Source organism: Nannospalax galili, unplaced genomic scaffold (assembly GCF_000622305.1).
Source record: "Nannospalax galili isolate Female #2095 unplaced genomic scaffold, S.galili_v1.0 scaffold461, whole genome shotgun sequence".
NCBI lineage: Eukaryota > Metazoa > Chordata > Mammalia > Rodentia > Spalacidae > Nannospalax > Nannospalax galili.
The window spans coordinates 838,701-850,304 of record NW_008349975.1 but is presented as its reverse complement, the minus strand read 5'-3'; the positions used below and the strand labels follow the sequence as shown (position 1 = coordinate 850,304).

General features: G+C 38.8%; 1 protein-coding gene across 1 annotated transcript in view; it reads right to left on the bottom strand.

Moving 5' to 3' along the window:
- Window positions 1–11,604, bottom strand: part of Galntl6 (polypeptide N-acetylgalactosaminyltransferase like 6) — an 852,377-nt gene that overhangs the window by 250,873 nt on the left and 589,900 nt on the right. The gene's annotated exons all lie outside the window — the stretch shown is intronic.

Here is an 11,604-nt window from a genome sequence, read left to right as displayed (position 1 = left end):
GATGACTTAAAAGAAAAATTAAAAAAATAACTATCATTTTACAAGGAATTGATGGACTTTCTGCAAAATCTGCTATTGATCTGATATCTACAGAAATACAATCATAACTTAAAACAATGAGGTCCCAACACATGGCATGATACTAGCAAATCACATTCTGGGCATGTTTCTGACGGTATTTCCGGAGATTATTGACACATAGAACAGTAAATGAGGGGAGAAGGCACATCTAGTATGTGGGTAGCACCATCCAAATAGATTAGGGGATCAGATGGAAGAAAAATGAATAAAGAGAAAGCCAGCCATTGTGTGGACACTCCTTCCAGTCACTGTATCCATGCTGCTGCTGTCATATGTGGATCTTAAACTCCAGCATCTTCAGCCTTTCAGTGACTCATACCAGTGATATTAAGGGAGTTTTCAGGCCCCTAGTCTCGACCTTCCTTACTGATCTGAGGATCCCTAATTCTTCCTCCAAGTGGTTCCTTTTATGTTGTCTAGTGTGCAGATGACCAAAGCCAGCCATTGTGTGGACACTCCTTCCAGTCACTGTATCCATGCTGCTGTCGTCATATGTGGATCTCAAACTCCAGCATCTTCAGCCTTTCAGTGACTCATACCAGCGATATTAAGGGAGTTTTCAGGCCCCTAGTCTCGACCTTCCTTACTGTTCTGAGGATCCCTAATTCTTCCTCCAAGTGGTTCCTTTTATGTTGTTGTCTAGTGTGCAGATGACTACTGTGGAGCCTAGCTGGCCTCTGACCATTTTGTTAATCTCATAAATATCTGTTTATAGTTATACATGTTCTATTGGTTCTGTTCTCAGGAACCCTGACTTAATTTATATCTTAAGGTATATGTAGTGTCTTAACAAATTTTTTTTAAAAAATTTAAATTTTTTATGTGTATTATGCCTGTACATAAGTACACCACATATGTGCAATGTCCATAGAGGCCAGAAGAAGGCAATGGATTCCCTGAAACTGGAGTTACTGCTGATTGTTAAGCATAGTGTGGACACTGAGAACAGAACCTCAATCCTCTGCATGAGAAGCCAGTGATCTTAACCACTGAGCCATCTCTCTCCAATTCCTAAGTAGTGGCTTTAAATGGAAGTTTTGCAAAAACACTTAATGTCAGCATATTCTTTAGACAATGTATCCTTCAGAAACTAGTCCTTAATTCTGACTGTAATGATAATTGAGAACATAAAAATTGAGAACATAAAACTTAGTCACAGTTCTATGACATTGCTCTATTAGAGACCAGTGAGAGTCCAACTATTGAGATTCAACAATAACAATAATAATCTGCTGCCATTTATTATGATGTCAATAAAAGACAAAGAAGAACCCTTTCCTGTCTAAACCTAGGATTTTTTTTGTAAATCCAACATTTCAGAATGGACATACCATATAATGACCTCCAGTAATTCTCTCCTCCTGGTCTCCTTGTTTCTGTGTTTCTTTCCTTTTTTTAAATTTTTTAGAATTTCATATATGAGTTCTTGAGTTTTGTCTTAGCACTATTTCCTTCCCTCTTAGTCCCCCATCAACTCCTTCCATGTCCCCCAACCCCCTCTCAATTTCTTATCTTCTTCTTTGATATTGTCACACACACATACAGCTAATCAATTTCAAACTTTGAACTCATAGAAAAAGTACTAGATCCTTCACACACACACACACACACACACACGCACACACACACACAATGCATAAATTGGCACAAAAGCAGACATATAGATCAATAGACAAAATTGAAGACCCAAACATAAGATTGCACAATTACAGTCACCTGACAAAGAAACACACTGGAGGATCTTCAACAAATGGTGCTGGGAAAACTGGATTTCCATGTGTAGAAGAATGAAAATTGACCCATATCTAGCACCTTGTAGAAAACTTAGCCCTATCATTGTGAAAGAGAGGGAGGGAAGATAATAAGGGCAGGGTTTGGTGCATGACCACAAGGAAACAGAGTCTTCCAGGCTTCTGGGAACTTGCTCATAAAAGCTTACAGCAATGGTGACAGCATGCACAAGACCCATGTAAACTCAATTAGACAAAAACTCAGTAAAGAATTGGGGAAATGTGCAGGAGGTCCCAGCCTTTGCAGAGGAACTATTGGTGGCTGGTCACTGCTGGGTGAGGGAGAGTCTTCCTCAAGGGAGTGATGCCAGATAGGCTGACTATACTACAGTGGATGAACTTGCACTGAGGGACATCTGGGTACATAAACTTGACTCGATGGCCTTAACATGTATGACAGAATGCAAGAAATCTGGTGGGTAGGCTATGAGGGTACAGGTCAGGGAGGCAGGTCTAAATATGATTAAGATATATTGTATGAAATGCAGAAAGATTCAATTAAAAATATATGTATATTGAAAAAAAAAAAAAAAACCAGCTACAAGTGGCCCAGAGTCCTCAATGTGAAACCAAACTTGCTTTCCTTTTTTTAAAAAAATATTTTATTTACTATTTTTTAATTTTATGTGTATGAGTGTATTGCCTGCATGTATGTGAATGCACCTGTGTTATGCAATGCTGTAGAAGTCAGAAGAGGGCTTTGGATTCCCCTGGAATTGAAGTTAAGGATGGTTCGTAGCCACCGTGTGAGTGCTGGGTATTGAACCCGGGTCCTCTGCAAGAGTAGTCAGTGTTCTTAACAGCTGAGCCATGATTTGCTTCTAAGCAACAGAATATTTCAAGAATATGGGCTGTGAGTCCTGATTAGTTTCGCATATGTGAGAATATTTTGGTGAACTAGAAAGAAGTTTTCCTTGAGGGCTTGATGAATTTAGTAGCTATGTTGAGTTATCTGGGTGGTGAGGAACTTTAGCAACCTCTAGCAGTTTAGGCTGTCCCCAGCTCATTGTCAACATAAAGCTGGAACCCTAAGTCCTAAAGAGGAATTCTGCCTATAACCTGAGTGAGCTAGGATACAGATGCATCCTCAGTCGGCCCTCTAGAAGAGAATGGATCCTGGCTAGTGCCTTGATTGCTGCCTTCTGAGACCTCTTGTCCTAGGATTTAATTGAGCCACGCTGGCTCATGGAAACCATGAAATAATTAATGTTTATTTTTTTTAGATGCTAAGTTTGTGGTAATTTCTCATACACCAAATGAAAAATCTATATAGGGATTAAAAAAGTCAGGTCAAACAGCTAGCATTTTCTAATATCAAATTTGGGAGAACTCTGGTGTTTTCTTCTCTGCTCGGCTGTGAAGTAACCCAGAGATTGGCTACTGCTTGCCCCAAACAGGGGCACCAGGGGCTGCTGCCAGGGATCTGGCATTTTTTCTAATACTGGTAGCTTGGAAGACAAGCATCCAATGTTCTGCATTAACTAGCTAAATAGGGTGAAACAGAATTTGCTCATTATTCAGGCATTTTTTTTTAGGCAATCTGCTTTCAGCAGCCTCACTCTCTACACACTGCTACAGGAATCTTACAGATTAATCTGAGAGAATCATTATACTCAATCAAGGAATATTTTCAGGATGCCAGGTAGTTGAGTGGACAGGAAAGAAAAATAAATATCTGGCAGAAGAGTACAGAAGAAAAGTAAGACAGAAGAAACTGTGCACGTTACTTACTGTTTAATTGCCTGCAAACTGATTTGTGCTGTGTTGCAGTTGTTTCTGTTTATTTTCCCTGATGTTTTCCCCTCCTCAAATGTGGAGCACTTTTTGCAGTCTGATGGATTTCAGTTTGTTTCCTTGCTGTCTCATTGCTCTATATTTAATCACTTTTTAATTTACACATTATAACCACATATTTTTTATTATAGTGGATTGAGGATGCAAATGGAAGAGACAGTGAAGAAGTCCAATGTAAAAAGAGAAAGAGGGGACTGGACAGATGGCTCAGCAGTTAAGAACAATTGTCCTTAACTCCAGTTCCAGGGAATCCAACACCCTCTTTCGACGTCCACTGGCATTCACGACACAGGTGTATTTACATATATGAAGGCAATACATTCATACACCTAAAATAGAAATATAAAACATTTAAAGAGAAGAAAAGGTGAATAAAATACAAATTGAAAATAGATCATGTCATCTACATAAGCATGGGAAAATATTTATCTAAATAATGTGATTCATTATATTCATTTATCTTTCTAGCTTTCTTAGGTCACTCAGAGATTAGAAAATTAAGAATGATTGCTGAGTTCCTCATAGTGGATAAAAATAAAATTGTTTACACGAAAGTAAGAGTATAGGCATTCTGTTCTTTGTCCTACCAGTACTTGTTTGATCATAGTTATGCCTTTTGGTAGATCCAGCTATTTGTTTCCTAACGCAGACCTGAGACTTTGGAAAGCGTTGCTGTGGTGTTGAACTGTAATTCCATTGTTTGTGTAATGTAAAACTTGCAAAGCATGTTAAAAACTGATATGAGGAAATATTTTGTATTGTGTCTACATCATCATGTTAAGTGCACAATAAATTCATACAATAATTCCCATTTTTCACTTTCCTGATTTCTAGATTAATTTTCCATTATTTACTAGGAAGACAGTGAAAAAGCAGAGACTTCAAAAGAAAGAAGTGAGATTTTATTTCTAACCAGAATGCTTGTTGTCATGGTTAATCTTGGGTGTAAACCTGATTGGACAGAAGGGATCACTGAATAGATACATCTTGGGATGGGCCTGTGAGGGTATTTCCTGGAAGAATTAACTGAAGGAATAAGACCCTCCCCCAAAGTGAGCAGAAGCTTCACTGGTAGCCCTGATATAAAGAAGTCTGAGGACACAGCAGACTTGCCTTTGCTCCTCAGTGGTAAGTGCGTCTATTCAATTGCTGCCACTGTTGCTGCCTCTACTGTCCTCAGAACCAGCTTCTTTGGTCTGGAATGAAGACTAGTAGCTCTCCAGGAATCCTCCAGAATGTCAGTGGCAATTTGGGATGACTGAGGCACCCAGCCTTGCGGACTGAGCAGCTACTTGGTTCTCAGCCCCTCTAGAGTGCAGAGAGCCATTGTTAGGCTCCCCAGCTGGCGTTGAGTAAACCAGTCTGATAAATCCATTTTAAATATCTTCATTCATCAGTTCCATTCCTCTACAGCACCCTGTCTAATAGAGTTGCACTTAATATTTATCTGAATGGGTTGATCTCCTCCCTAGCATTATGACCCATAATTACAACAGTTAGGTCATGATAGCTACATGTTTAATTCCAGGGCCTTTATATCATGGCAAATTCAACTGGAGCTCTGAACACATATGCCATAGTGCATTCTCTTTATTTTCTAGGTTGTGGCAATGACAGGATCATTTATTGCTTTCCATTGTCCTGTTATTTATTGTCACAGCAATCCTAAACACAAAACCACTTTGTAATTATATACCAGAAGAGCTCAGACAAAGGCATCCAGTGAAAAAGATCAGAATTGACATTTAAATAGCTTCCGACAGTAAGTGGCATTGGCTATTGATACATTCATCTTATAGCATTCTGAGTTTAAGATTGATTGCTGGTATCTAGACATCACTTACTTAATGAAGACATCCTTTCTATGTCGTGAGTCATTTACACCATTTTAACAAACTGCCACGCACATTTAAATATGCAGCGAAGGAGAGGTGGTTCAATGATATTTACCATACAACATAGAATCATTTACCTAACCTGCCATAAATGTGATGGAGAAACAGAATATGACTTAAATATGGAGGGGGAATAAGCCACATACAGGCTTCTTGTGTTAATGGTATCTCATGACTAAACTGCTGTTTGAGATGTGAATTCTGTGTACCTGTAGAAGAAGTAAATTAATGATTAAACAGAGCTAGAGTAAGTGTCTCACAGGGAAGCAGCCCCCAAAGAATTTAATTTTGCAGACAGAATGAAGTGTCAATGTGCAAAACATTTCATATATGATTTTTTTATTGCATGACATATATAAATTGGTGGCAATTTGTAGCAGTGTGGGAATCTAGCAAGAAAATTAAACTTTATAGGGAAGGTAACTCATGCTACCAAAATTGGTCTTGAGTGGACTGAAGGAGCCAGGCTTACTCCGCCCTCTCACTCTCTGCTCCGTCTTCCTCCAGGTATCAATTTAAATGTTCATAGATCATCCTTGTAAATCTCCTATGCCTTTTTACGCCCTACCAAGACCCTGCCCTTCACTCTGGTACTTCTTGCTTACCTTGCACTCCTTTCTTTCCAAATGCTTATCAACATCTCACTTACTCTTGCCTATTTATGTTTTTGTCTATCTACCTGTCTCTGTCTTTCCTCTCTTCTCTCCCTCTCATATACACAGGTGCACATAAACTTCTAATAGTCTAATTGTTTTTCTTACTGGAATGAAAGTTTTATGATGATAAATACTCCTTGTTTTGTTGACTGATGCAAATGCATAGCCGAGAAGTCTATCCCGACCATAGGGAGTCTTCAGAAGTATTTACTTAATGAAAAAAATGGCATGGAATTAGAAATTATTGCATCAGATGTCTCTATATTTTAACAGCTGATAAGTTGAGGCAAAGATTTCATGGTTAAGAGAATGGTGAATTAATATAGTGGCACCACTTTGATTCATGAGCCTTGATAACTGAATCTTTAAAGATTTTAATATCAGGGGAGTCTGAACTTTGCAAGGGGCTGGACATACATAGTACTGCTCTGGTAATGACAGTGTTAATTGACGGAGAAGAGACTTTGCCAATCTGGCATGAAGATGGGTTCCCAGCATGTTCTGGTCTTCTAGGAAAGTTAAGGGAGAATCTGGAAGGTTGAGGCTTACCTGAGACCTCTGGTCTTATTTCAGGGTCCCTAGCACATCAATATGAGGTTTGACAATCAATAGAGAAAACTACGTAGCTTCCTCCCTATTGCAGCACTGTAGAAATTCAAAGTGTGTTTTCTGTTTCAATGATTACATAGACAAAAATCATAGTTTGAAAGGGTTAAATCTACCAAAAGCCCTTCTGTAGAAAACTACAATTACTAGCATTTACTGACAGCAATTGTGACAATGGAGAATGATTTTCTGAAAGCTAATTCAAACAATCTTTGTCATGGCTATTTGCAAGAGTGAAGAGTTTGCTGCTGTCTTAGAGGATTTAAGAAGAGCGTTTTTTCTTTTTCATAGTCGTGAGGCTAAGCTATTGAAGTTCACCTGGGAAAGGAGGAAGGGAAATGCAAAGGACATATATCTTATTAAAAACCATTCATTTCTCTGTTCACAAACTAATGTGCCATGCTACTACTTTGCTACATAATGAGTGAAACATTGGTGCATAATTAGGCATCACCTATGGCAGCATGAACTGTTAATCAAACAATTTTAAGGACTGTCATGGGAGGGAGGTTCAGGTTTACTCTTGGAATTTTTTTAAAGGTAGTACAAGTTTCTTCATGCTGAATAAAGAAACACCAAACTTTAAATATTAGTATCTTAAAAAAACTTTTTATTCACATGTATATATGTGTGTCTGTGTGAGCCTATGCCATGTGTGTACAAGTACCCATGGAGGCCAGAAGAGTATGTCTGGTCCTTTGGAGCCGGAGTCACAGGCAGTTGTGACTCACCAAGTCTGGGTGCTGAGAACCAAACTCAGGTCCACTGGAAGAGCAGGGAGTGATCTTAACCACTGAGCCATCTTTCTAGACACAGAATATTTTTAAAAAAATTGAAATGTTTCTAATCTTTCTTTCAGGATAGCCTTTAGGGCATTTCTCCTTATCTCTGAAAGTATTTTATCCTATTGAAAAGATGAGTACAGTTAGGAATGCCAAGCTTTTTGTTTATGATTTATGCTTTTTCTTTCCAAATATACCCTGATCATTTTATGTATATTAATATTATTAAAATAACAATTTTTTAAAAATTTAAAAAATTTAAATAACTAATTTATCTCAATATCAAAACACGTGGGACATGGGTGGTTTAGCTACCTTGCAATTTGCTGTTTAAAATGATTAAAAATGTTGTTGCTTTGATGCTTCTCCTTGGCTGTCTTCAGGCTTCATTTGTTGTGAAAGTTTGGGAGATAGTAATGTCTGTTTCCCTTACACAAATGCTGCTGCTACCATGTTAGTCTCACATCCTTTGGTTGCAGTTGTTGGTTGCCTTTAATAGTGGAACACTACTGCTCAAGTGAATCTTGACGCCCCTCTGTGCTTGAAAGAGGCCCAGTCTGCCTAATCGGGATGGCCACTGAGATGCCTGGCCTCTGTAAATATTTCAGCCCCTTAGAGTGTGTGAAACTTGAAGCTGTAGTGCTTACTCACACCAGAGGACAGATGATTTCTTCTTGCAGTACAAATGTATCCCCCCAGGGCAGCTAATGATCAATAGTCATGTCTTCACGGAATTTGCTATTTGTTGGTAGGAAGACTGATAAGGTGAGACTTGGGAACACTAAATGGAGAAAAATAAGTTTTACTTCCATCAGTGACGAGATTGCCGGGCAGTTCAGCAAATGGTACAAGACAGGCTGTACTAAAAGTCCACAACATACAGAAGAGTTCCTGCTCCACTTTATAACAACAAGAAAACAGTTAGGAGCAACAATCAGAGCATTAAAAGCAACAGAGAAACTGACAATTTGATCATAGAAACTGGTCCTGTAGATGACAATTAAATGAAAGGATAAGAATGGCCATTAAGAAGTGTCCAAATAAAAGCAGATTTATAAAGAAAGACTCTAGAAGATGGAAATAAATATGAATGGGTATAGATTTTGATCTACTAATTCAGACTATTGAAATCCAAGCTAAACATAAACTAAGTGAAATATTAAAACAATATCCTGCCTGATGTACAGCTAGAATAAAGGGAAAGAAGTATAACATCTAGATGACTGCAATTTTGAAAAACATTTCTAGATAATTGTCCCCTAGGTGATTAGTTCCTCCAAGGGGCAGGTCCTGTCCCAAGGAGGGACTACTGAGGGGCTGCGGGGAGCCATCTTGGGACAGAAGCTGCCCGTGGCTTGTGGGGTATGGAGAGAGAGATGGACCCGGCGCCTCACCCACATGGACTTGAGAGGGTCATTAACCGACCTGGGATGAGACTGTGGGCCCAAGATGTGTGGGTGAAAGTTAACGGAGACTATGGTTGGCCATGGGAGTATCAGACGTGGCAGGGTCTGAGCCTCAATGCATGAGTGCTTGTTTCTGTGTAAGTTCCCTAATTTACCCCCTCCCTACCCAAGGGCATAAACCATAATAAACTCACATAAAAATATATTATATGGTTTGTCTGATCGCTCAAGATAGTAACGCAGCATAGAACTGGGAAAATGAACAGCAGACCCCAATCTTAGCTAAAGGAATTTTGGCAACTTACTGCTGCTAGATGAAGAAGAGCTGATATTCCTAAAACAAGGGACTCTAGATACACTGACTAGACTCAGCAGATGGATTTGCACTGGGGAATGGCTGGGGGCACTAATAACACAGTGGGCAGTAACAGGGATGACAGAGTATATGGGCTCCAGTGTGTGGGTGCAGGGGAGGTTATGGGAGGGTGCCGGTGGGAATGGGTTTATAAAGATGATTAAGATTGTTTGAGATGTTCTGTATGAAATATACAAAATGTCAATAAAAAAAGATGGATCTTTAAGAGGTGAGGCCTTTAGAGAGGTATTTATGTCATTGGAGGTATGCCCTCAGAAGGGACTGTGGGATGTAGTCCCTCTTTGCTTCCTGTTTAAGATGTGACCACTTGCTCCTACATGTGCTCTGCCATGAGTTACTGCCATCCATCACCCTCCCTAATGGCCTGCTTAGCTATATCTGCCTGATCTCAGACTTTAAATCCCCCAAATGGTGAGATAAAAGCCCTTTCTGGTTTATAAGTATCATGTTAATTTTATTATATGACTCCAAAACTCACCAATAGAGAACTGTAGTGGCCATTTTAACTAATGAGAATCTCATGAAACATATATTCCAAACATTCTTTTTAAAATTATTTTTTATTGTATGCTTATGAGTGTATTGCCTGCATGTGTGTAAGTGTCCCCGTGTTGTGCAATGCCTACAGAAGTCAGAAGAGGGCATTGGATTCCCAGGAATTAGAGTTATAGACAGTTGTTAGCCACCATGTAGGTCCTCCACAAGAGCAGTCATTGCTCTTATCCACTGATCCATCTCTCCAGCCCTACAAACATTCTTGTTAGTATAAATGGACAATTAGAATTCTTGAATGGCTTGTCTCCTGAAGGACAGAAGAAATTAGAAACAGTGGTTTTCTTTAGAGAAGAAAACTGAGAGATCAGGAGGCATGAGAGGGAAAGAAGCTCATTTTCAACATGCAAAGCTGTATATTTTTAAATTTAGTTCTTGGGCTTGTATTATTTATTCATATATACTTAAATATATTATAAACTCCAATTCATATATACTCAAATATTTAAATGACATATTCAAGTATATAATTTATTACTTCCTCAATATTTAATGCTACTTCCTGTCTCAGATTAGGAACTTTAGCTGGGCTTGCAATCTCTGTTTCCTCATAAGTCCCGGCACCTAACATAGAGAAAGAACCAGAGCTCTATTTTAATTCTACTCTTGGATTTTGGCTCACTTTTCTAATAAAAGGAAAATTTGAAGATTTGTTTTCACATTTGTAATATTGACATGAGAAAACACTCGGACTATTAACATTGACAGATATTGGTGGCATATTAAATGACGAAGGGAAGATTTATCCTTTTAAAGTTAAGGACTGAAAGTGGAACTGTGAAAATTTAGGTGTGAGTAGACGAGGATGTGATTCTGTTGACTTACCTCTCTGTTCCAGAACTCTACTGGATAGTCTCTTATGATCCCTCAGCTGTGTATTTATCAGACTATCAGAATTAAGTACACAAAAGCCTCCCTTTTCTGTCTTTTCCATAGGATGGATATTGTGAATTTAAAAGGTTCTAAGCACAGACATTTAAGTTTGAGGCTGCATTATCTGTCTATCTCTCTCTCTCTCCCAACCTCCCTTTTTCCTTCATTCTCCCAGGGTTCTAAAGTGAAAAGAGAAGTTTTATCTTCTAATGACTTCTTGAAAACCTGTGAGTAGGCATACATGCTTCTATTTTCTTGAGTTCTGATTAACCTTCAACTAAATTCATTTATTAAATTGTCACCAGCAAGAGAACAGAAAGAAGAAAATACCAGTTGACCTATGGTGGAAACTGAGGAAAAGTATGTGCTTAATGGGGAAAGAGAACAGCTCTTACAGTTATTGTGGATTCAGAGAAAAGAGTGCCATGATGAGGAAGAGCTCACTGTATACAAACTGCGAAATAATGCTGCAAGCATTTCTAGGACAGAGCCCAAATGCAGGGTAATTGTCGGTTAAACATTAGTGACAATCAAGTAAAGTGTACCAGATTTCCAAGAAACCGTCTCCTTTCAGAAGTCTCAAAATCACTCGTACCACTTTTGACATGAAATCACCAAGACTTCTCTGACCTGGACCCATCTCAGCTGCCTAGATCATTTTCATAGTCCTGTTCTGAGAACTGCTGGTATGCCTCAGCTCTCTCAATAGACTTGAATCAAACACTTACAGGAAAGGTTTCAGACAAGTGGGTTTAAACAATGATTGAATGCAGAATTTTCAGAGAACTAGAAT